We start from the raw sequence: 26,144 nt of genomic DNA on the forward strand, positions 1-26,144 counted from the left end.
TTAAAAGTTTTACATAAGGAATGTTTTTTTTTAAAAAAAAAGGACTTTAAGCCACACTCTTCCCAAATCCTATTATATCATATATGATAATTCTTTTCTTTGGTACAGAAGTTAACCATAGTGGCAGGAAAGAGGGAAGGACAGGATGAGAAGAGAGACACTTTACTACGCCTACTTTGGCATAGCCCAATTTTACTGTAAGTTAATGCCAGCATTAGTCAAAGAGAAAGAGATAGGTGGCTTTTTGTCAATAAAATAAATGATACTTTACTTCGTTGAGGTTAGAGCTTTTGAAGATGGCTGAGGGCATCCAGTTCTTTTCATCCTTTACCAATTACCAGTGATATCATCATTGATTTGATTAATTAAATAAACTTAATCCTATTTCTGGGAGACAATTTGGAAACCCCACGTTTCTCTTTTGTCAACTATATACTTGCTGCTACAATATTAGAACCTAAATTAAGCTTCCCCTCCATTTAAACTGGGATCTGGGAATCTTTTCAAGGATAGATCACCTTTTAAGCAGTATTTGACTATCTACCTAATAGTGCATTCTAATATACTATCCAGAAAAATAACTAATTCCCATATAATCTAACATACAAATCAATACAAAATATATCTATACTTAACCACTGTGAATACCAGCCTCTTCCTTCATATCACTAACATGATCAACAACCTAGTTATTAGCAATTGAGTCTCTGAATCCCCTGAGGAAGCCATTGAGAGAAATGAGTTGGGAACAAGGCTATTCATTTTGACAATTTATGATCTAATGTGATATGTAACATTGGTTCACATCATAGTATACCTATCTATCTAGCATAGTTGTGCTATGTCCAGTTGAGAAGCTGTAAAAACCCCAATTAAGTAAAGTATCATTTATTTTATTGCCAAAAAATCCGTCTATCTCTTTCTCTTTGTTTTTGACTAGTATACTTGGCAATCACATATAATCTTAGAAACCTCACTGTTTCTCATAATTTCTCAGAAATGTCTCATAATTTCTCATAATGCCAGCATTAGGAAGCTTATCGGCATATCCTCCTCATTGGTGTGGTTGGACTGCAATAATATGCCCCCCATTGGTGTTGTTGAGCTACCATAAACAAGCCACATTGGTATTGTTAGGCTGCAATAATTGGTGTTGCTATGCAGTAATAAAAAATCTCACATTGGTATTAAGAATAAACATATGGCAACAAACTCTTCACATCAGCTCCCAAGGCACAGTTACATTGTATGGGAAACATTTTTTATTGGAGCAACAAGGAGGTGTGCAGGTTACAGCAGACAGCAAGGATAATGAAAGGGGCAGTAGACAGACTTTGCACAGTGACATTAGATGCTTGAGTTCTGAGTAATGGAGCCCAACAGAGGATCCTCTCTCCCGCCATCTTTGGAAGTCTTAGTCTGTATGTGTACATATCATATAATTTAGCTGAATAAATGAAAGAAAACACAGTATTGAGAATCACTCTAAATACCTTATCTCATATATAGAACCAAATTTAAAGGCTTTAACATAATGGGCCTGATTTATGAAAGCTCTTCAAGGCTGGAGAAGATATACTTTTATCTGTGAAGCTGGGTGATCCAGCAAACATGGAATGGATTCCTTAAAAGTTGTTTTCTGTTTGTTAGCAAATATTTTCAATCCTGGACCAGGTCCATTCAGAATCAGGCCCAATATATGGTGCTTCACTTACATTGCCAGCCATTATTCTACACTCTAATTTGAAATACTTAAGTTAATATGGGCAAGAAGACTCTCCAATTCTCCCCCTTCTCAGCTTTGTATATATTTTCAATTAGAGAAGGGTTGTCTGAAAGTAAATGGCTACTACTGTACTGTACTCCCATAACCCCATAAACCCAATACCAATGTGAAAGCAGAACATCCTGTATTACATTTTTATTTGTAAAATGAATATTTTGTACAAGTAGTTAAAAAGACTGTTACCAATATGAACAATTTAGATAACTGACCCAAATCTATTGAAATGAAGTCAAAGCATGATCAGATTCTGATTGGTTAGTATGGGTTAAGAACATGAACTCGTTATTGAATGAGGCTCCTGGGGGAATGTATTCTCAGGTCCCCCCATGAAGGAGCTTACACTATCATTTCATAGAGAACTGGAAATATTTCCATGGCACTCATCATTTACATATGTCAGACATTATCTCCTTTTCACAGTGTGGTAATTACACTCTGCCAAACGTGGCATGTCTATGACTTTCCATGAAATGGTTTGAAAAATTGACTTATTAGGAGCATAAGGAATTGAAACGAGTCCCACATGAATTTACTTTTCAATAAAATGAAAAATGTAAAAGGCTTCCTTATGAATGGAAACCATTTTTTTCAAAGCTGCATGACAATTTTATAGCTGCAGTTATTTACTTTATGTATTTACAGGGCATTTGATGTATTGTGTTGGCTTCTTTAGAATTAAAGTGACATGTAGATTTTATTGGAAAAAACTCCACAATTTTTCAGGCTGGTTCAAATGTTTGGATGATGTTGCCTAATTTTTCTATCCTATATAGGTTTCTATAGATGAGAAGGAAATTTATATTATACACATACTAAAGTGTTAGTTCTCATTTATAATACACAGTATATGTTATAAATAAATTGGATGACAAAAAGACAATTTTAGTGTCTTTGGTGCACTCCCCTGCTATACACCAGTCATGGTGTTATCAATTTATATTACAAATATAGATAAATATTGCAACAGGGTGTCACAGGGTTTGGCTTATAAGATCCTGCATGGTGTTTATGTAGCACCTAGGCACAATAATGGCTCCAGGAAAAGTAATTTTGAAGTTTAGCTGACAGATGGCTTTTTGAAAAGCAGGTGTTAGGGGTCCTGGAGAAAGGAAGGACCAAGGAAGGATAGCAAGGGGCCAAGAAAAAGTTTGGAGGGATCTTTGGCTACCCAGTCTATGTCCAGGTCCAGGAGAGAGACAAGGCAATGAGCTCATTGTTGCGCTGCTTCTCCTTTAATGTCCAATTACAAGCTGGGGGTGGGTTTATGACATCCTGAGCTTGAAGGAAATGGGTTGACTATCCAGTATTCAACCAGTACATCTTCTGACAAAATAAAGATACTGCAATTTTTCTTATTTTGGGGATAGATATATTATTTTTTTGCAAAGTACCATAAATCCTGATGAAGCAGTTGTTACTGGAAATTGCGTCAAACTCTGACCCCCCGTTATGATTATGAAAGATCTCCTTTGACTTCCCTATATATGGGCTCATTTTGGTCTTTTTATCATATGTTTGTTTAATTGTAGGTAAAGCCACCAGAAATGGTCCCAATACTTTAGGATACAAGCATGTTGCTGTAATCCTCATTTTTATTATTTCTATGAAGTTGTCTCCCCCAACTACCTTGACAATGATACTTTCTCCCAGGTCCTACCCATTTAAAAACAAAGACATTCCTAAGGCCCCTCTAATTTACCAGAATCTGCCATACTGTGACTCATGATGCCTCTCCCATTAGTTAAAGCCGATAATCCACCACCATGTCCAGGCTTGGTCTCAATATCAACATCAGCGACTCACAGTTGCTGGGGTTCTTGGGACCATTCCAGGAAGCCGAGAAGCTCCACTAAGGGATTAAAATAACCAGTAAGATTGATATCCTACTAAATATTGCAATTTAAAAAGAAAAGAGTTTAGGACCCAATGCAACATGTAAGCACAAATTTAGACCATTCAGACAGTTTTTTAATTATTGTACTGATTGGTTTAAAGGGGTCTTGTTTGTGTGTGTGCGTGGGTAGGGGCTGGCTGGATTTTAAGCCTTAATTTAATATGAAAGTACCGTTATCCTTTAAACTTGCTACATTCCATTCTGTTACATTGCAAAAGCATTTCTCTATTTTAAATGGTTTTCTTGTGGTACTTAATCAATTAACTGGAAATGTAATGCAGACTGTCAAGACAACTTAAAACTAATACTGTAACTCATCCTTATCGTTGTATCATGTCATATTTCAGATAAGCTCCTCTTGGTTTCTCTTCGGAGGCAGACATTTGGATAGAAATTAAGGCATTTAGCAGATGGTCCCAGTTAATTTAAATTTCTTTACAGTGATAACAAACAGCACAGAACCCAAAGATTAAGCTGCAGGCATGGTCTATAGCAAAGACACTTCGGGATCACTGTAGTAGCCTCTTCCTAAACAAAGGAGTCTATTTTAATGCCTTGATCCTGGAACCGAGCCATGATAAGTGAGTTTTCTGAGAATAGATATAAAAGCAATTGTACAAACATTTTGAACATGCTTATTTGTGTAACTCAAGAGGTGTTCAGGTTTGAAGTGTTTTATCGTGGCTGTTAAAAAATATTAACACAAAGTATTTTGCTTGGAAGAGAAACCGATCCATCTTACAACAAGTTAGAAGAGGTAACTTCTGCCTTTGTTTGATAAGTCTGTCTTGTGGTGAGATTACTTGAGCTGGCTCATGGCTTGCAATGAAAATGGGGGGACGTCTGTACTGAAATCAAAATATCGTCTGTGCTGAAATATATATATAATATATATATATAATATATATATCACATTAGGCAACACCTCAGTGTGACCAGATGGTAAAATGCTTGGTTAACATATATTGGAAAACATATCTAAACCGGTTAACCTTTTTATGTAAGGTAAAGGTATGTAAGGTTATGCAGATAAAGACAGAATGGCAGTGCAGAGCATCCTGGAATACCCACGCCATGCATTCCAGGAGGCTTCTGGCTGCTCCTTTTTGGACTTTTTCCTATATGGGAAAAAAATGCCTCACACATGCGCAGTGAGATCGGCACCTTTTTTCCTACCTGCAGTGGCTACGTCAGCCTGCACAGTACAAGATCAGGTAACATAGGCAGAAGCCGGAGACGAAGACAGAGGATGCTTGCTCTGCGCCAGGATAAAGGTGGATTTCAGGATGGCACGGAACCTGGAAAGCTCTACAGGAATCGAGGGATTTGCGGAAATGAGGTGAGTTTTTTAATTTTTAGTTTAGCTTTAACCTCCCTGGCGGTCTAATTATATCAGTATTTTTAAATGTCAAAGCACTACATTGATAAACCTTTAAAAATACTTAATAACTTAAATGTGAGGCCAGGGGACGCAGGTGCTGAGCGGGCAAAGTCAGGGGATGCAGATGCCAAATGTGGCTTGGGGTTACTGGTTTTGGTACTGAAAATTAACCTTGAGCCATACTCGGGAATACCACCAGGGAGGTTAAGGTGGCATTCCTTTACGACTGTCAATACTCAACTGTGAAAATTACAAATTATGGGACATATAGCCTAAACATGGGTTGGATCATATGATAATATGTATCACTTTTAGTGAATTGTTGTACATTTTCCAGCTCATAAACTGGACTCCATTACAGTTAGGTCCATAAATATTCGGACAGAGACAACTTTTTTCTCATTTTGGTTCTGTACGTTACCACAATTAATTTTAAATGAAACAACTCAGCTTTATTTCAGTGGGTTGAACAAAAAGATTGCATAAAAATGTGAGGAACTAAAGCCTTTTTTTTTTTACACAAACACTTCATTTCAGGGGCTCAAAAGTAATTGGACAATTGACTCTAAAGGTGCGTACACACTTCCAATTTTTATCGTTCAAAACGAACGACGAACGAACGACGAACGATCGATTGGTCAAAAATCGTTCGTAAAAAAAGTAACCAACGACGCCGACGAACGAGGAAAGTCGTTGGAAACGAACGACCGGACCGGCGGATCGGATTGGACGACGATTGTTGAACATCGTTCGTGTGTACGATCGTTCGTTGATCGTCCATGGTCAGAGCATGCGTGATGAACGAACGTCCGTTCACTTTCCTGTCATGCACATAGTTCCTCTATCGCTCAAACGATCGTATCTATTGTGTGTACAATATCTACGAACGATCGCGTCGTTATCTCTATGTGCAGGATCGGTGCTATACGATCGTTCGTAGATATCGTGCAGGATCGTTCGTCGTTGGTTTTCCAACGATAATAATTGGAAGTGTGTACGTAGCTTTAGGCTATTTTATTGGCTGGTGTGGGCAATTTCTTTGTTATGTCATTATCAATTAGCAAATAAAGGCCTGAAGTTGATTTGAGGGGGCGTGCATGTATGTTGAAGATTTTCTGGAGCTCTCCATGCAGGTGAAAGAAGCCATCCTCAGCAACTCCAAAAGGCCTGGACTTCCACGGAAGACAACAGTGGTGGATGATCGCAGAATCATTTCCATGGTGAAGAGAAACCCCTTCACAACAGCCAACCAAGTGAACAACACTCTCCAGGAGGTAGGCGTATCGATATCCAAGTCTACCATAAAGAGAAGACTGCATGAAAGTAAATACAGAGGGTGCACTGCAAGGTGCAAGCCACTCATAAGCCTCAAGAAAAGAAAGGCTAGATTGGACTTTGCTCAAACATCTAAAAAAGCCAGCACAGTTCTGGAAAAACATTCTGTGGACAGATGAAACCAAGATCAACCAGAATGATGGCAAGAAAAAAGTATGGCGTGGAACAGCTCATGATCCAAAGCATAACACATCATCTGTAAAACATGGCTGAGGCAGTGTGATGGCTTGGGCGTGCATGGCTGCCAGTGGCACTGGGACACTAGTGTTTATCCATGATGTGACACAGGACAGAAGCAGCCGAATGGTGTTCAGAGACATACTGACTGCTCAAACCCAGCTAAATTCAGTCACATTGATTGGGAGACGTTTCATAATACAGATGGACAATGACCCAAAACATACAGCCAAAGCAACCCAGGAGTTTATTAAAGCAAAGAAGTGGAATATTCCTGAATGGCCAAGTCAGTCACCTAATCTGAACCCAATTGAGCAACTGAAAGCCGCTGCAGTAAAGGCCTGGCAGAGCATTAAAAAGGAGGAAACCCAGCATCTGGTGATGTCCATGAGTTCAGGACTACAGGCTGTCATTGCCAGCAAAGGGTTTTCAACCAAGTATTAGAAATGAACATTTTATTTTCAGCTTTTAAATTTGTCCAATTACTTTTGAGCCCCTAAAATGAAGTGATTGTGTAAAAAAAATGCTTTAGTTCCTCACATTTGTATGCAATCTTTTTGTTCAACCAACTGAATTAAAGCTAAAAGTCTGCAGTTCAACTGTATCTGAGTTGTTTTATTTAAAATTAATTGTGGTAATGTACAGAACCAAAATTAGAAAAAAAGTTGTCTCTGTCTAAATATTTATGGACCTGTTTATTTAAAATCTAACTTAAGATTCTTTTTACAATTAAAAATAAAAGCAAAACTCTAGATAGGGAAAAACAGGTAAAATATTTACCTTTATAGTATTTTAGATGTCCATGGTCATTCTATCCACTTTCTCCAAGCCCAAGTCACCCTGGACCCACCACAGGCTTTGAATGGACAAATAAAGGAGAAACAGAACGCAATGAGCTCATCTCATTGTAATGCACTGTTTTTCCTCTTTTTAGCAGGCTACTTATTAGGGTGTGAACTGATTGGCTTCTTCTCCTGATGCTTCTTCTTCTCACACTTTATCTCTTCTTCACACAGAAGAAGCTGGTACCATGTTCAAGTCAGGTGCTTGCACATATAAAAATATACTTAGGGGTGTATAATTGAATAGAGAGCTTTAATAATCTTAATCTTTTTCATCTGCCTCAGAGAACAAAATTCAGTATTTCTAACTAGTACAGGAAAAGTGATGCCAGAATTCAAGAGACAGTCCGACAAGTTGAACTTTGAAGCAATGCTTTTCTCCAGCTCCATATAATAATTGTTGCCCATCATGTGGAATACATTATTCTTGCTACTCTCATTCATAAAATGTCTTATGGAAAATGACTGATATCAGTAGATCCAGATCTCCAGTCAGGCAAGCAGACTCACCTTAAATACCAGACATGATTGAATAATACACTCCAGGTTCTGAATCTCTAAGCTGATTTCACATTCTTAAACCCTCCAAGACCTGAGGGCAGCTGAGAGTTTACCAGCAGATCATAAATATTTATTTCACACTAACGATTTGTTATTTGTCTTTTTAGGCATTTCTTAGAATATACCAGAGAAATAAGTAAGGTTCTAAAGTCATGTTGAGTATATAAAAAAAAATAGACACAGGTTTTTTTTATATATGGCCGTTGCAGGCACAGCTAGAAAAGATTGTGATGAATTGCGGAATGCGTTAGCTTGACGTGGAAAACAATGTATTATTTAATTGTTTTTGTTATATAAGTCAAGTAAAAGTGTATAAATAAAAACTCCTATAGAAGGTAAATCAAGAGAGACTGAAAAGCAGTTTTCCTGTGGGTAACCACCTTTTTAACAGATTGCAGATGGAGTCCAGTGTTTTAAATATTAGTTGTCTTTAATGTACAGAAATGAAAACAGGACAAACAGCATTATGTGCAAAGAACAAAATATGTACAATTGTTTGGCCACTATTCAAGCATGATGACCACTGTACAGCAGGCTTCACATACCAGCTGCCTTCCTCTTAAGGTTTTGTGTGTCTACTGACATTTGAATAATCTCATCTGGATTATTGTGAGTAACCTTTCCCAAAACTGGAGACTAGGCAAAGGTCTAAGTCTACCAGGCAGGTAGCAGTAACAACACTTAACTTCTCTATAGCTGCCCCAGCTCTCTGGAATGGTCTTCCTCGTCCTATTCAGCTTGCTCCTACTTTCTGCTCATTTAAAAGAGCACTCAAAACCCATTTTTTCAAACTTGCCTACCCGTCTACTTTTGTCTTTTGAAACCATTCCTACTTCCCACCACTACATATCTCCCATCCTATTGTGTGTAAATTCACCCACCTACTGGATTGTAAGCTCTTCGGGGCAGGGTCCTCTCCACCTGTATCGCTGTCTGTATTCGTCTGTCATTTGTAACCCATATTTATTGTATAGCGCTGGGTAATATGTTGGCACTATATAAATCCTGTTTAATATAAATAACATATTAATATTAATTACGTTTATTATACAGCCAAAGCAACCCAGGGGTTTATTAAAGCAAATAAGTGGAATATTCTTAAATGACCAAGTCAATCACCTGATCTGAACCCAATTGAGCATGCATTTCACTTGTTGAAGACTAAACTTCGGACAGAAAGGCCCACAAACAATCTGCAACTGAAGGTTGCTGCAGTAAAGGACTGGCAGAGCATTAAAAAGGAGGAAACCCAGCATCTGGGAATGTCCATGAGTTCAAGACTACAGGCTGTCATTGCCAGCAAAGGGTATTCAACCAAGTATTAGAAATGAACATTTTATTGTCAGCTTTTTAAATTGTCCAATTACTTTTGAACCCCTGAAATGAAGTGATTGTGTTAAAAAACGCTTTAGTTCCTCACATTTTTATGCAATCTTTTTGTTCAACCCACTGAATTAGAGCTGAAAGTCTACAGTTCAACTGCATCTGAGTTGTTTCATTTAAAATTAATTGTGGTAATGTACAGAACCAAAATTAGAAAAAAGTTGTCTCTGTCCAAATATTTATGGACCTAACTGTATATGTCATAGAAACCCCTGCTTTGTTTCTTCTGTTTTCTTACTATTATTACTTGATGCAATTACTGGTAGGATTATTCTATAAAGAATACTATAATACTATAGCAAACTCTACCTTAACAGGGTATCAGGATAATAATTATGGACTTCAGGGTTACTTTTATAACAGGATTTTGCAGTTGACAGTACTGCAAGCATGGGGTCTATTTATAAAGCAGAGAATCTGACAGTTGCTGAAACATTTTGTGGTGGAAAATCAATTAGTGTTATTGAAACATATGGATTCACTTGCCTTCCCATTTTCTTCTGTCTTTTGAAACTGTCTCTACGTTCCACCACTACATATCTCCCCTCCTATTGTGTGTTAACTTCCCCACCTCCTAGATTGTAAGCTCTTTGGGGCAGGGCCCTCTCCTCCTGTATCACTGTCTGAATCTGTCTGTCATTTTCAACCCCTATTTATTGTACAGAGCTGAGTAATATGTTGGCGCTATATAAATCCTGTTTATTAATAATAATACATAGTCCTCAAAGAGTGCCAGACACTTATTAAGTAGCAATTGCATTTGCATACTGGTTTAGACAACTGTAGGGACCCAGCACATCCTATTGCTGGCAAAGCAGGTCAAGCTCTGTATTTTTTATCTAAAGCTATATTTTGTATCAGGACGCATTCAGACGTTTTACATTTAGATGCATGCAAATGGCACTGCACTCCAATGGAAAAAGTCTGTTCATCTTCATGACCTCAAGGGGGTACATAACTTTCAAGTGACCTTTAAGAAGAAAATAGCTTGTTTTGTATGCTGCTCATGTTTTATTGTTCTCATTTATCTTAATCTATCCCTGTATCACAACAACACATATCATTCTTGAAGCAGCTGTTTTGTGATATTGTTGAGTTTGTGAATTTTAAGTCAAGTGAGAAACAACAATCTCTGAAAATAATGATGAATACCAGAAAGTATGTCACAACTGAAAAATACACATATAAAATAGGAGGAAAAAAAATACTATGAATACAAATGGAAAATGTGATACAATTTGCACAACTGTTTTGTAATGCTTGTATAACCCGTAATCACTAAAACAAAATATTATTTAAATGTGGTAAAAATTCACCAGTGATCCAAAGGAACATATTTTGTGGTTACTGTAAATATGAGCCTTAAAATTGCCTGCACAATGTCAACCTGTTGCCTGCATGACAGGCAAAATACAGTCATGCTTAATGAATTTCACTGCGAGTCAAGTACTCCTTGTTTAAACAAATCTGGGGGCAAGTTGTTGCATGAGCCTCGATTACAAAACAAAGAAAGAACAATTATTTATTACAAAAGTGTCCGGTACAGAGAGGAACCAACTAAAAACAAAGGCTTTGACTTGGCAGATTGTGTACCTTCAGATAGAGCTGAATTTAATCTCCCATGAAGGAATTATTATTAAATAAACAGTATTTATATAGCGCCAACATATTACGCAGCGCTGTATATTAAATAGGGGTTGCAAATGACAAACAAATACAGACAGTGATACAGGAGGAGAGGACCCTGCCTCGAAGAGCTTACAATCTAGTAGGTGGGGGAATTAACACAAAATAGGAGGGGAGTTATGTAGTAGTGTGAAGTAGTGACGGTTTCAAAGGACAGAATTTGATGGTACAGCTCAGAATCTGACAAAGATCACACAGCGTCCAATCTAGTCTTACTATTTGGATCAATTCAGAGCTCTGGAAAACAGATTCTGCTTATTGATCGTTCATTTGAAGGTTTTGTGATATCTCCATTTCAGGCTATTTTGACCCCCTTTATTCATTCTAATCAAATAAACAGAAAATACCATTCATGGTTTTCCCTCACAGAGGATCAATATTGTCACTATAAAACAAAATTAGCTTCCTGGCTCTCTGACACTTAAAGTTGATGGTCCAACAGATCTAAACTATGGGATACCTTCTCCCAACTCATAGGCTATCCACAACCTTTCTACCTGATCCATGTGGCCTCAGACCCAAACTTGCCATTGTCTCAGATATAAACCTCATTGTATTATAACTAACCAGGGGCTTTCTAGCCACCAACAATTTCTGACCTTGAAGCGGGATGGAGTGCCTAGCCCACCCATTTAATGCAGGACACTATGTATCCCAAATGAAGAGCCACACATTTAACAACACAATCATTCACAGCCTTATCCAGGACCCCTACTCCCTTTCCCAGGTGAAATTGAGGAAGATGTTGGCATAAATTCATTGAATTTAAGCATTATATGGTTTATTACACTACAGTTTAGTGCTAACAGACACAGCCCGCCCACTTTTCTGAGCCAGGGATTTGTACGGGGGACGTGGTCTGTGCCTCTGGCCAGTGCACCCCCCAAGCAGAGTCCCTCTTCTGACCCCAATTGGGGGTGCACTGGCCAGAGCCGCGCCCACCAAAATTTTCTCCACTGGTTGGCGACAACTGATCTAAAGGATATACCTCCTACATATACCTTGAAAACTTGGGTCGCATTTATTGGAATTGGCCATTTCCACTAATGATAATTCTCAGAATAGGATCCATCAGCAGTTGTTTGTCATTATAACATAGTAACTGTTGACTGAAAGTCATCCTATTTAGCCCTTAATAAGTATTTTATCCCATCCATTTGTATGGTTTACTAGATCAATGTGGCCGCGACAGATAACAAAGATGAGTATGCCTATGGCAGTATAAACTATGCTTACTAAATAGTGGATGATGATTGTCATTGCCCAGCTGTCCACAGATAAAAGATTGTGGCTTTATACTGAGGAATACCTTCAACACCAGAATCATTTCTTTTTCCTCACCCTCAGCATACCTGTGACTGGAAACAGGGGAGGGACTTGGTTAGGCAAATAGACAAGTCTAGGGCCGGTTCAAAGCAAACATGCACATGAGTAAACCTTCACTTGTGGCTTTCATTTAGACTTACTAAATCATGCATCTTTCACTACCCATATTCTGCAGAAAAAAATTTAACTTTGTCCCTTGCATTTCACACTCACATTTTTAAAAAAGTATTGCTCCTCTTACTGTGCAAGGGCTGCATTCACTACAAGAAGTTGAAAGTCAGGGGTAAGTATAGAGTAGCATGGGAGCTACTGAGCGTGTTCTGCATCCCTAACATCAAATTCAACAGAAACATTATATTTGCATGGGGACAGCAACCTGATAACCAAGGCACCAATGTTTAATATACTGTGCAAGTGTTGTCTACTAACTTCATGAATGACAATAGCTAAATGAAAAAAATCTGTTGATTTAGGTTCCTGATGCTACCATAATCCAAACGATGTGAATCTAAACTGACCAAAATAAATAAATTGCTGTACATGTTGCACCTGAGGAAATGTACCTTTCTAAATGTCCTGCCAACAATTTTCACCAAGACAAGATGGAAAAATCCAAAATGTTGAGCTGTTACCAGACAAAAAAATCTCCAAGTGGTACTACTTGTTGTGCTGACAACTCTAGGGGTTGGATGGGACATTGTTGTCATGTTGGTTCATGGCTGACTAGCATTATTGTTATATCTATAAACAACAGATAGAAAACAGGGATATAAGTAGAATTTTCCTTTTTTTCTTTAGTCTCCAAAACTGCAGGAATGGCTGGGACAACAGAGGGACTTATCCAACAAGCTGCTGAAATTGACCTTCAGTGAAACAAGGTCAGTGACACTGACCTGCCATTATTCTGGTTAATTTATCACTAGGCTACTTTTTTTCCAAGCTTTGGCAGTGGACGCATTTATTTATTGGAGAGTTTTCAAGCTTGTTGTTTCAAATAAACCTTATTTTGTTTAATGCTGCATAACCACAGCCTGGTGGAGTCTAGTCCTTATAATGATACTGCAGACACCGAGCATATTCTATTGTTCCCAGTCTAGAGACTGATGGAATCTGTTTTCTTTAGAGAAAATGTTGGCACAATACTGAAATGTTGTGAATTATCTTCTTGTGTTTTGAATGTTAGAAAATTGTTCCCATGAGGAGAAACAAAAATTACATATTTGGTCTGTCCTAAATCATAATACTTAGTTCAGAATAGCAGCTCACAATATTTTATGAGAATACTCTATGGCCAAATGCATTTTCTTACAAATTGTAAGATATTTCTTAAAGAAAAGAGGTTAACCAATAAAATGGGTATATTTTCTTTAGAACCAACGTCTACTATTTGATTTTTTTGATTAAGAAAATGATTATAGAGAGGCCAACTGTATCACTGTATCATGAGATCAGACTGCTAGTCTAGTTAGCTGGGGCTTTTCTAAATATGCCATAGATCTCCATCTAAAATATATAGTTGATTTTAAATGAGCTTTAAAACAAGCCCATTATAAAACACAGACGTCTGTAACTTTTAGCAATGTGGAACAATTCATTCTCAAGGTTTATATCAAGGTTCTTCTTCCCATCTCCCGGCAGCTCAGTTCCCTCTGCTCCCCCTCTCAAAGCACCTGCTCTGCCTTTAGACTAAAAAGCTATATATGAATCTGTTTTACCATTGTAGCCATAGAAAGGATTAGAAAAGTATAAATGTACATAAGTTAAAATCGTATTTACATGGCAAATAATACAGTGGAGATCAAAAAACGTGTGCACATGCATGCAAAGCATTACAAAATCCCGGCTGGACCAGTTGGGTAGGTAAAGGACTTTGGACCAAAAAAGAGAGTGGAACGAGATGGAAGTGTCACTAAGAGAGTGAATGTTGCTGGAGCAGGATCAGTCCCCTTGACAGGTAAACCAGTCATAATGTACAGATTTACTGTGAATATATGGACACTATGGCTACCTGCCACCTGGACAACTCCAGCAACAATTCAACCATCCACCCTCAAAAAAAAGAAGACTGAAGAAGCTTTCTTAATCTCTGCTCCACTGCATCTGAGTTGGGAACATGTTGTGCAGGTGCTATTGCAGAGACACATACACTACTACCTATACCTTTACAAGTACCTCAGCTTAGAATTAAAGTGTATTTGGAGCCAAAATGTTCCTTTTTGTTTTGAATAAATTAATATTATTTTTGCTGTGTCCATACTACTTTTATTATTCTTTTTTTTACTTTTAGGTCAAACTTTAAAAATCAATCAAATGTATTCACAGGATTTTATTAAACAAGCAAATGTATTATCCAATTTACACTAGAAGTTCTCAACCTCTGTATCCACTGATGTTAGTATTACTTTGCAGGCAGCCAACATTTTTTTTTTCGGTCACAATCCTAACTCTTTATGATTGGTTCTTTTGTTGATGTTGCTCAAGTTTTTACTTGAACGAATATCAACTCAGATGTCATTGACCTTTGGTATACAATCATGGTAACACTTACTCAAATGTCTGGCAGATCCCCCTTCTGCTCCTCTAAAATCCATGGAGGCCTCTCTTTATGGAAAGATAAACAAACAAATGAGCAATAGAAACAACAAATTAATAAAAGCAATAACATGCTACCTTGCCAAGCAATGTATTCTGCTTCTGGAGTCTGTTCCTCACTCTAGACATGTGCTTAGCTTGACAACTGTATTTAATCAATTGTGATTCTAAGACTACTATTCATTACCCCTTACGTATCACTACTATGTGCTTTATTTTTTTATGTTGCCTAAAGCACCACACCAGTCTTTGTGTTGCACTCCAATATATATTTATATTATTTATTTATTTTATTTTTGGAAACATTGCAAATGTGGAAATGGTATTGATTACAATGGTATACATTACAATGAAATATTTAAATATTGTACATCAAGTGATCCCATGAATGAACAGCATTAGTGAATATAGGATAAAAAGAAACTCCTTAGTAGGGACATACAGTTTATTAATTCACAAACTGGTAAATATGTTGGATTGCTGCCCTAATAATTAGTGTTTTAGGCTTATAAAGGTCAGCCTGTTTTGCCCTTGTGTTTTATATGTCTCATAGTATGGTTTTTTAAAATTATTATTATCTTGTATTTATATAGCACCGACATATAATGTAGAGCTTTACAAGTCCTAGTCATGCCACTAGCTGTCCCTCAAAGGGGCTCATACTCTAATGTCTCTCCCATAGTCATATGTCACTAGTCAAGCATACCCAAATACAGCACAAGGAACCATAAAACTCTGATTATCCCAAATGACAAGTATTGCAAAAGTAACAAATGTGTTGTCTAGCATTACAATAATCCCATTACCTTACATATTTTCTTGATGTAATAAAAGGGAACATAAAAGGGTACAAAATGAAAAAGGGGCAAGGGAAGAAGGGAGGAGAGGGAAGGAAGATTTTACTGCTAATGTATCCAAATATCACAGTAGAAATGTCCAGTAGAAATAAGTATATATAATAGAATTTACTAGAAAATCAGAGATTCAAAAGAACAATGCCAATAACCTAAAAAAGACATATAGTAGGGCCATCGAGTTCATCCACTAGGGAAATAAACATAGCCCAGGTAAAAAAAAAAAAACTCTGTGTACATAGTTGATCCATGAGGCAATCGGATGTTCCCTGGATCAACGGTCACTGTTATCTTTACTTTAAAGCTTTAATACCCAGTTATTTTCTGTGCTTCCAGATAGCATCCAGCTTTTTCCTAAAGCAGTCTTTTGGAACTACTCTCTGGATGCAGCCTTTAAGCCAGTTCTCTATCCATTTACAGATTGACTTTTCTAAACCTATTGACCCTAACTTCCATATTACAGTCTATGGGGTACAGTGTCAAATGCTTTACCAAAATCCAAGTACACTTTATCAACTGCTATTCCACTGTCTACCTGTTTACTTACTTCCTCATAAAAAGAGAGTAAATTTGTTTGACAACTTCGGTCTTTCTTGAAGCCATGCTGACTATCACTTATAATATAATTTTCCAGCAGAAACTCCTCTATGTGGTTCTTTATGAAACTCTCTAGGACCTTTCCAACTATGGAAGTTACCCTTACCAGTCTTTAGTTACTTAGTAATGACTTTGCTCCCTTTTTGAGGATAGGAACCACATTGGTCTTACGCCAATCCATTGGTACCATGCCAGATCTCCAGCCAACAACAGAGTCTAGGTGTCATACCAGGTTTTTTTTTAAAAAAACTTCAATGATTTAAATTTTGTTTAGGGAACAATGTATTTTTCAAAAAAAGGCATCCATATGTCTGAGGGTGAAGAGTAGTGTTTTTCTCCCAAAGATCAATATTTGTGTAGGATTTGTATGAATTGGGAGATATTTAGAAGGTCACCTAATAAGCAATTAGTCAAGATACACTTTTTAGCTGGCAACATACTAATCTGTTTAAAAGGTAATAACCTAAAAGGAGACAGTTCCTGCTCCTCTGGGGAAAGACTGAGAAATAAACCCATAAATCGTAAAACCTACCTGGACTTAGTGGTAATATAAACTTAAAATCCCAAAAGGTGTGCATGTACTGACAGCACCATACCAAATGCTCTCCAGTCACTATCCAGTTGAGAACATTTAGGACAACTAACAAACCAAACAACATTCAATATGACTTTTAAGGCAGATATAGTCATCACAAATGTATTTAAAAGATATAATTTATTATAATCTTTTAAATATTATAATCATAATTATAATAATTATAATAAGTCTAAAAATGCAAACAATCAATAAAAAGCTCCTAGGTAGTCTAATACAAATCTGAAGCTTTCTTTCTACGCGTTTCACAGACAAAAGCTGCTTCCTCGGGAGATTGAGATTTGTAACAATTACATATTCAATCTTGTTTGAACAGCCTCCTCATGGTTCTTTGGAGTTGGTTTAAAAAAAGCACAACCAGATACCTAGATCAACAAAGTTAACAGTATAAAAAACACGGATCATTGTGATTAACTAGCTGTCTTAAATGACTGTAGCAAAAGACTGAATATCCAGCAGTATGTGTCTTACTGCCACATCCCAGGTTAATACACCAACAAACCAAACAACAACCAATACGGACTTTTAAGGCAAACAATGACCTGTGTTATTTTTTATACTGCTAACTTGAGCAAAAAGAAAAACACATCTGCTGTGCTCAATATATAAGACAGGACAATTCCAGAAGAGGGAAAAAGTAGAGTACACATCCACTGAGTACTTGATGTCTCTAGGCTTTATTTGCAGCCCTACCCTAAACCAAGAATGTGTTTTGCCAACCCTAAAATATTTTAGGAGAGGTGTTGCCAATGGTAATTGAATAAAACGAGTCCCTTCATACAAAATCAGTGGATGGTGTGTGGTAGCAACTTTTGACTTCCTCTGAACAGTATCAGGGAAGCTCTCTAAGTTTGCAGTCACCTTTCGCTTCAATTGTTGCATTTCATTCAGTAACCATTTGCTTCTTCTATTTGTATAAATTTGTTTTCCTGGAATTGTTATATTAACATGAATTTGCATGGTGGCTCAGAAGTTAGAGAGAGAGGTCTTTGCAGTGCTAGGTGTAACAAAGGCCCTCTGGTTGTCTGTTGAGATGATTGGGTTACATACGGTGTCAGACCTAACTATCTCCCAGACAGAGGAGAGACATTGTGTGTTCGGTACGGGAGACTTTATAAACAATGTGGTTTTACTGTCTGGAGATGAGTGGGTTACGTCCGGTGTCTGACCTAATTATCTCCCAGACAGAGGGGAGACATTGGGTGGGAGTGTCCCGGATTTTGTGGTTATTTCCATTGGTCGGTGTGTCTATCGCCTAGTTCTCCATCAGGTCCAGAGGGGAGGTCCCCTTGCATGGGGATTTGTATATAATACCAAGTGTGGCATCAATAAAGTGTTCTTCTTTCTTCTTTTTTACCCTCAACTCCCAGACATGTCTCTTGTTGTAGGGAACCGCTATATTACTACTAGCTCTTGTAAGAGCTGCCCAACTACGGGGAATCACAATTCAGCTTGGGGAGTCGCTGGAGTAACTCTACAGGGCCACCCGGACTAAGGGGAAGGATGTCGCCAATGGTTGATACCATTACACTAGGTCCCAGGTTTGAATCTTGGCCGGGGCACTACCCGCATGGAGTTTGCATGTTCTTCCTGTCTTTGTGTGGGTTTCCTCCGCATTCCAAAAACATGCAGTTAGGTTAATTGGCTTCCCCCAAATTGACCTTAGATTGTGGTAAAAACTAATGTCTATGGTAGGGACATCTGGCACAATGACTATAGACTTTGTGAAGTGCTGCATAATATGTCAGCGCTATATAAATATTAGTTAATAATAATGTGACCTAAAGCTGAACTCCAGGTAAATAGCTGCATAGACTGGTAAAAATCATGTACATGGACTGTTTTGCCTGGCAAAAACTTCAAATTCTCTTTTGATCAGGACATTCTTTCTAGGAAGCATAGCCAGGTTAGAATAGGGACTTCTTATTGGCACCCACGACATCTACTTTATGGCCTTTTTTTCAAAGATCTTCGGTTTCAAATTCTTTGTCTGTCTTATAGGTTCTCATATTGTCTCACCAAAAGTCATTCCTTTTTCAGCTTTCCTGCTATGTTCTTTATTTTAGATTTTCATAGAAGTTTTCTGGGTACTCCAACTAGGAGCCAAACATTCAATACATTCATTCAAATACATTCATGAAGATTTAGTAGTAGACTGAGTGTTTAAGGTCAGCCTCTACTCAAGAAAAAAAAAACACATGGCAACGTTAAAGATGGGTAAATATGGCTTTCCAAGGTCTATTACACGCAACTGAGCAAAAACCAATCAGAAAAAACATACAATTTCGTGTCTGAAGCAAATGTGAGGAATACCAAGAAAGGGGCTAAACTATTTTTAAAACATATTACAGACTGCTCGAGAAACATAAGCAAAGTTTAATGAATAAATTTCATGAAAAGATGATCCAATGCATGCTGTTTTTTCAAAATAATACTCTGAGCCACATGTGAGCAGGTGCCATTAATAATTATGATGTCTGGGCTGCTTCAACATGCTGCTTCAGTAAAACAACTTGTGCTGTCAAGTTTGAATTTTTGGATAGGCATATATGTAATTGGAGCCTCTTATTTCACCCCTGCTGAGAGTTATTTTATTTTTTTAAAAATCATTTGAAGCTCTGTGGATTTTCTAGGGCACTATGTAGAAAAATAGCCTTAGAATATTTTTTCTGAACCATCTCAGCAAAGTGAGTCTAAGAACCTAAAAAACAACTCAATTTCCCATCTGGGCATTTCTTTCCTGCTTACCTCTCGCACAGGGAGGAGGAACTAGGCGTTGTTCTGGACAACCCTCAAAGGCAAAGGACAATTAGGTTATCCTACCACTCATCAGTTTGCAGTAGGTTCCAAGAACTTTATTATAAAATACTCACCAGATGGAATGGTACACCTTCTCACTTCCATCAAATCTATCCCACAGTCACCGTCACCGCCCTGCTGCTAGCGGTATGCTGAGGGGGTGGGCTCCATGCTCCACATATTTTGGTCCTGCCCAACACTACGTGAATTCAAGAATAAGGTGCAAGAGATTGTTCAAAAGTTTACGGACCACACGGTCCCAGATGACCCTGCATTCTTTCTGCTGCAACACAGCTCTCTATCACTCAAATTTCACAAAACCTCAGTGGTCAGGCATCTTCTAAATGCAGCCAAACTGTGTATCCTATTCATTTGGAGGTCACCCACCTGCCTGGCCATTGCTCAGTGGTTTTGTATTGCATTGTCAGTGAGATCATGCTTATGGAGGACTTGACAGTGAGCCCCCATGACGGGAATGAGAGGTTTGAAACTACTTGGTTCTATTGCAAAATATTTATCGACTCCCCAGAGTAAAGAGGTATCTATGTTCCTGAGGGTATGGTTTCTGCTATAATTAATGAGAATTGCCTTGATATTGTTTTCTACCATGTAACTTCACCATTGTATCGCCCAGTTGTTTCTGTACCGTATCATGCCATGTATTGTAAACTATATGTATATATATGTATTTGATTACTTAGGATATATTACAAGTGTTGCCTTTTCTCCTTCCTATTGTTACAACCGTTGTTAAAGTATTGTTTCCTATGTTTGTATGTTCTGTTTTTGGATATATACGAAATTGAAAACTCAATTCCAAAACAAATCAAGTGTATCAATATCCAGGCTCGTAAAGAGAACCCAATTTCTGAGGAGGTATTGATGGAAATATATTTATCATCGACTCCCGTTTCACATAATAACACTGGAGCAGTAAAGATAAATCTACGCTCTGAGTCACTGTCCGAGAATTACTATGCAGCTTATAAATCAAGAAATGACCATTCCAATCAGAGCAGGTGTTTTTCTGCATTACAATATCTTTTAAAAAAGATGGACAGTGGCCCTATGAGACCTACACTAAAACCCAGGAGCAGCTAGTTATGACCTAATGACCATGTAAAACAAGAAAAAAAAAATCCTAATCCTATCATGGTGGGTGGCATAAGAACTGCCTATGATTTAGGCAAGTCACATACTCTACACAGTTAAAGCCTTTAGTGGACTTAGCTGCTTGTCCGCGTCTGGATTTCATTAGAATGATGTTCCTGAGAGGTCTCTTATGTGATAGGACCCAGTGCACATCTTCAGCCAGCTGGCAATCTGTGCACGATTGCAAATCAAGAGAGTGTGTTGGCTTTTGCAAGCTTTCTTTTTCTACCCAAATCATGTATAATAGTTAATATTACCTAGTGTGTATTTCCAAGAAGCCTGACTTTGCCAAATACTTGTCATCTCCATTAAACAAAGAATGACTGATCGGTTTAAATTAGTTGTGGATCTAAGTAGGTGCTACGGATACTAATCACTCCCAAAAAAAAGCCATCCTACCAAATGTTTATATACTTAAGAGAGAAAGCATAAGAGTAGCATAAAAAGCAATAAAGCATGATTTGTGCATATGAACAAGAAAACATAAAAAGTGAAAAACGATAATAAAGTATGCCCAGGATGATATAATTTTGTTTCTCCTAGCATTTGATTTGTGTCCCAATTGCAATGTCTGCTAGTAAGATTACTCTATGTACAGACTCTGTGTAAACATTAGCAAAACATTGCCAGGTGTCTCCCCTTGAAGAGACAAAATAGATGAATCTGGCCCAAACTTTATTTATGATGGAGTTTTTTTTCTTTTTTTATTGCTTGTATTTTTCATGATGCAATTTAGATTTTAGGCAGCTATTCAGAGATTGATTTTTTTTCTAAATGTATATTGGACTGCCATATGTACAGAATGTAGAAGATAATATCCTAATCAATGTATATAAGTTTTTTATTTGAGTTTATAGCCAATATTAGACATTCACATTTCTGGTAAGCATTGATAATGTATCATATATTAAGGGTTGTAAGTTAATCTATAATGTTTTTGTTCATATTATCTTTATTTATGATGGCGAGGAAAGACTGAAAAATATTTATAACATATTGTAAAGTTGCAATTATTATTTTTTTTTTATTTTCCAGACAGCAAGGTACTTTTGCTGCACGTTTACCTTGTCTGTTCTTTCTTAAATAAAGCCACTTTGTTAACTAAACACACCTAATGGTCTATATATAAGGCAGTGAATCTGACATTATATCAAACATTCCCTGAAAGAGAATCATGGACCAGGCAGGTTCTCCACCAGGGAGTATTCCAGTGAATGTCAGATTCACTGTTTTATAAATAGACCCCCTTCTGTTTATAGAACTCCCCCTGAAATGTACATAGAGCTGAATGAGTCAGATGTTTGACTCCTTCCTGACTGCTCTATTTATACCAGTGCAAATGTCGAACCAAAGATAACCAGCACACATGCAAATCCACTGCCTCATGTGTCATCCCTGGCCCAATCAGAGGGTACCTTGTGAAGTCACATGGTAAAAGTGGAGTGAGTGACATGGTAACACCTAGCCGTAAGTGAGAGGCATATTACTTTACTTGCGGTGGCCAAATTATCAACATAGGAACAAGAAATAATTAAGTGTATAGGCTGCTCAGAAGAAGCTAAGTGAACCTTTAACTTTGTGCTGTATGGGCAAAGAACATGTACACTTTAAGTAGACCAAAGCTAAAACTCAATTTTACCATGTGTAATATTAATTACTGATTGGATCAATGATTTATTTTAAGTTTAGTGGAGAAAATACAGAAGCAATAACCATGCTTCCTTTGGCTCTATGTACCTTGGAAGCCTCTATGATACTCTACACTTACTGAAATGTGACCTAGGTCATGGGAACTCATGGATTTAATACAAGAGACGAAGGTTAATGAGACTTTTGTGCAATATATGCCACATTTATGACTAAATAATTTTACAACCTATATCCGATTTATGTTAAAACCCCAGACACTACTAATCATAATCTCATGAGGACCCTTTAAGTGCTTCAATCTGTGTGCTCGACCAAGGCACAACCAAGCACTAGACGTGGTAAAATGATGACCTACTTTTGCAAGGTAGCACTGTTGGCCGTTTTCAATCAGCCTTTTACATCTTGGTCATATATAATGAAGAATGAGTTCATTTCTCCACAAAGAAATATAGCAGATGACCCTTAAGTAAATCCCAACCATACCAACATATTCACGAGTAGATAATAAATATGTCAATGTATACTGTTTATATACCTGGCGGTGGAAGAAAGCTTTGGGGATCAGTTTCAGCCAAGCCTGGAAAAATAAATCACAGTAATAAAGTTATGGTATACTTAGTAAACTGCTATAGGTTGTTCATTTATCACCAGTAGGAAGTTAAATATTTAGGGTTTATTTTACATTTTGTTCAAATGATTTCAGAATTACATAACTGATTATTGAATTTGAGTTCATTTAGGAAAAATAAAAAGTGGCAAAATGCAATGACTCAAAGAGCAAATGCAGGAAACCATAGACACTAATCATACTCAAGTTTACTACAGTCAAGTAAGAAACATTCATTATTTATTCCATTTATTTTCATTATCAGATAAGCTAAACTGACAAGACAAAAATTAGCAAATCATGATGGGAAATTTAGGTATGCCACAGGATGGTCTCTATCACCCTTTTTCTGGTTTAGCAGGTCCAAAAACACAAAGTTTCCTTCGAAGCGTAAACATAATCTGCAGTCTTACTACACTCCCCTTTGTCGTAGGTACTACTGTATGTCTTCGCTTAAGTAAAAAAAAAAAAAAAAAAAGACTTTCCAATATTTTTATTTTCTTAAAAACTCTGATGACCTATTTTACTAGCAAGTGGTAGCCAGGATCAGAAATCAAATGGGGTGGACTTCTATTGAAATTCAGCTGCAAGGTTTGTGTTCCCTGTTATATGTGATTTTCCTCCATTTGCCAAAATATCTATTTTGGACCCCAATCATTCAACCAGATGCAAACTTAATCACAACTGCTATTAAAAAGTGAAGATTTGCAATGGTAAATGGAACATCTGGAATTGGTAACTGTGTCTAACCCATATGCTTAGAATGCACCTTTTATTTTACATTTGTACAAAAAGAGAAAACAAAAAGATTTAAGGCAGTGCTGCCTCTGACTACTAGTTTCTGAAAATTTGGTGATGGCATCACAGAGTTCACCAGAGTTTTGGGATGTGGGAGTAAACCAGAGCACTTGGAGAAAATCCATGCAAACAAGGGGAGAACCTGCTAACTCCATGCAGATAGTGTAATGGCCGGGATTCTAACCTGGGACCTAGTGCTGCAAAGTGCTAACATCCAAGCTCATGTTAAAATCTTCTACCAAAATGGCCACCTCCAAACACAACAGAAGTCAGTAATTGACACCATGCTTTCAAGTGGATTTAATGGAGTTGGCTGGAAAGTGGTATGGTGTGGGGGGATTAGTGTTAATGAGTTGGGGAGGTTGATATAAGATATGGGGCATGATTGAGGCATGTAAAGACTCAGAGGAATAAAAAGGAAGGTGCAATTTCTGGTGAAACCATGGAAGCAGAAAGTTCTGCCCAAATTGTTTTTTCCTTAATATTAGATGTTGTACGATAGTTAACAATTATATATTTTTGCTGTTTATGTTGACATTCCTTTGTTTCTGATATTTCACAAAAGCTATAGATGGTCCTTCACAGTGCCAAAATAAAACCAAGACTATAGGCAATATTGGTGACTAGTCATTTGCCCTCTTTATGGTACAGCCTCCACAGTACAGGTCCTCTTTAATCTCCCAACTATCAACTTCCATCCATAATGTCAATCTTCTTAAAGCAATACAAAGTCCCATTGCCCTAGGGGGATTTAAATTCCTGATTTTAATTACAAATACAGTATGGCTTTATTTTCTGCTGCTTCTGTTCTGATTCCAATAAACAATACTCACGTGTCTCCTATTTATATAAAGTCTCCAGTTTCTAAATTATAAGGATATATCTCTGCCATTTTGCAGTAAATAGTAATAGGTCTGACAATTTTTTCATTTAGATAAGCAACCAGTGCATATGGCCTGGCTAACCTACAATTTAAATCCCTGTAGTTGTTAAACATTTGAGGCTATGAAAAAAAAGTTTTCTTCCGTCTTCTTTCTCCACATTCACAGTTTGGCACCTAAATGTAACATGGCAATAGGCTAGTCTCACCTAGAATGGATCTGCCAGTAATATGTACTTTATAGAACAATATTGTTAATACGCAAATAAAAGGACCATCCAGCTCTAGTAGTGTCTGTGTTTCTTGGATAGTATATTAAGTGATATGATTGCCCTTAATTACTCTTTAGGCCTTCCATATTTAGCACTTTGAATGCAGGCAGGTAACATTTCAGGGCACTCTGTGAAGCTATGCAGGCATGATAGAGAAAAGACAGCATGTGTTTGTAGACTTGTTGTCATGACATGTCATTATAGGTTATCTATACTACTACTGACACGTCCTGGGCTTATATTCACATGACGGGTTGTAGACAGTGTGAAGTTTTTTTCCTGGATGACTAAAAGAAAACAAACCTAATCACCGCAAACCTCAACAGGTGGCCAAATAATCTCTTCTATAAAACAAGGACCAATAAATGGCAAGTGGTAACAAACTACATGCACCATCATATTGTTAATGATTATAATAATAATTTTAATATAACCTTGCATTTACATAATGCTGACATATCATGCAGGTCTTTGCATGGTTTATAGTCATGTCACTTAACTGTTCTCCAAAAGGGCTCACAAAATTTAATCAACAAAGTCCAGAGGCCAATTCTTGGGGAAGCCAATAACCTAACTGAAGGTTTTTGGCATGTTGAAGAAAACCTTTGGAGTGCCTTTTTATTACAATAGGATTCAAAATTCAAAGCAAGCATCACTGAACTAACTATTAAACATATGTTAGTATGTGTGTTCAGAAAATAAAAAAAAATCATGTCTGGTTCCTCCTATTAATGTAAAAATTAGGGTGGCATGATAGATAAAAGGGAAACAGAACGATGTGTATACTGTACCAACTCCCGTAATCTGATTAGGTGACATAATTTCATGGAGTGTAAAGACATCCAAAAAACACAGTCCAGTCAACATCATTCAATGTAAATTATTTTTTAATTTTTAAGTTACAGGCACCGGTGTTTCAGAGAACTCCTCTTGTGATGCCAGTGTACTATTCCCAAACACATCGATAGACTTCTCTC

General features: G+C 37.3%; 1 protein-coding gene across 2 annotated transcripts in view; it reads right to left on the minus strand.

The window, feature by feature from the left end:
* Positions 1-26,144, minus strand: part of CWC27 (CWC27 spliceosome associated cyclophilin) — a 237,247-nt gene that overhangs the window by 115,579 nt on the left and 95,524 nt on the right. Inside the window, exons 14-16 of one of the 2 annotated variants that reach the window (XR_011921489.1) lie at positions 23,146-23,187; positions 14,920-14,972; positions 1,319-1,447 (exon numbers count right to left, since the gene is read on the minus strand). The exons of the other annotated variant lie outside the window; for it this stretch is intronic. The gene's annotated coding sequence lies outside the window, so the exon portion shown is untranslated. Of the gene's footprint in view, positions 1-1,318; positions 1,448-14,919; positions 14,973-23,145; positions 23,188-26,144 lie in introns of those variants that run through there. 2 annotated transcript variants of the gene reach the window in all.

This window comes from Pyxicephalus adspersus, chromosome 6 (genome assembly GCF_032062135.1).
Source record: "Pyxicephalus adspersus chromosome 6, UCB_Pads_2.0, whole genome shotgun sequence".
NCBI lineage: Eukaryota > Metazoa > Chordata > Amphibia > Anura > Pyxicephalidae > Pyxicephalus > Pyxicephalus adspersus.